The sequence below is a fragment of the Myotis davidii genome, unplaced genomic scaffold (assembly GCF_000327345.1).
Source record: "Myotis davidii unplaced genomic scaffold, ASM32734v1 scaffold173, whole genome shotgun sequence".
In the NCBI taxonomy this organism is placed as follows: domain Eukaryota; kingdom Metazoa; phylum Chordata; class Mammalia; order Chiroptera; family Vespertilionidae; genus Myotis; species Myotis davidii.
Genome location: NW_006286303.1, coordinates 1,524,225 through 1,525,474, shown reverse-complemented (window position 1 = coordinate 1,525,474; position 1,250 = coordinate 1,524,225).

The window sequence follows — 1,250 nt, the reverse complement described above, 5'->3', positions numbered from 1 at the left end:
ACCCCGCCTGGGTCCCGGGCTCCCAAAGCCCACTATGTCTCCCTATCTCTCACTTGGCCCGGAACCCCGCCTGGCCCGAGTCCCCCGACGTCTCAGCCGCAACAACCCAGTTTCTGGCAGAAATAAAATGTGGCCGCTGACAGGTTCTGAGCCACTCGGAGGTTCAGTCGGCTGCTGGACCGCCGGGATGCTGGGGAGCAGTACTGGGAGCTCAGCGAGGGGCACTGCGCCCTCAGTGTGCGCGCCAAAGTTTGGGAAGGTCTTCCGTGCCACGCGAGCCTCGGTGGCTGGGAGACAGGTTGGGGATCAGCAGCAGGTTAAAGCAACGGGGGAGAGCCGGGTCCTCAGCTGAAACGCAGGATCGCCAACTGGCCGGGGCTCCGGGGATCGCAAACTGGCCTGGACTCCAGCCGGCACCCAGCCGGTACGGTGTGCTGCTCGGCCAGCACAGCTGTAGTTTACAAATCTGAATCTGAAATAGTCACAATATGTCCTTCCCCAGTTCTCCAAAGTTCCCGGTATTTTCTCTTCTCCCTGGCGGCTTCATGTGTTTTAAAGTTACCTGTCAAGCACCAAAATGCATTTAAATTTGAGACACATGCCGCCCCCCACCCGCCACCCCCAAATCTGGCTTTCGCCAAAAACCTACCTCAGGCCTCCAGAGAGCTGGAGGTACCCAGGGCTTTGGCACACCCACCGCGGGAGTGGGAGTGAGGGTCACCCGTCCGGCGAGTGGGGCTCTGGGTGTTCCCCACAGGGGCTCCTAGCGTGACTCCTCTTGGGGCTTAGGCCAGGCCCCTTTACAGAGCACAGCTCCCAGCCAAGATACCCTGGAGAAGCAGTGAAGCCGAAGCTCCCAGACCCCGGGCACCCAGAACACTGCACCAAACCTCACAACTCTCTCCACATATGTGGGCTTTGTGGAGCTTGGGAGGAGAACTCTGATTTCTTTCTGAACACATTTATTTCTCCTTTTCCCTCCATTTCTCCCCACATGGGGGGAGGGGGAGGTGATATCAGATATCTCCTAACATCATTCAATGGGGATCTTCCAGATTCCTGTCTCCTACTTCTCGGCTGCTTTTCAGTGACAACTTAAAGGACCATCCTTGAGGAAGATGAAGAGGAAAAATTACTTCTACATCTAGTCCAAACCCTTCCTCCTGAAATAGACAATGTAAACTGCTGCTTTTGTTATACTACCAGTATTTTAAAGAATTTTTTCTGTACTTACTCCAGATTAACAATTG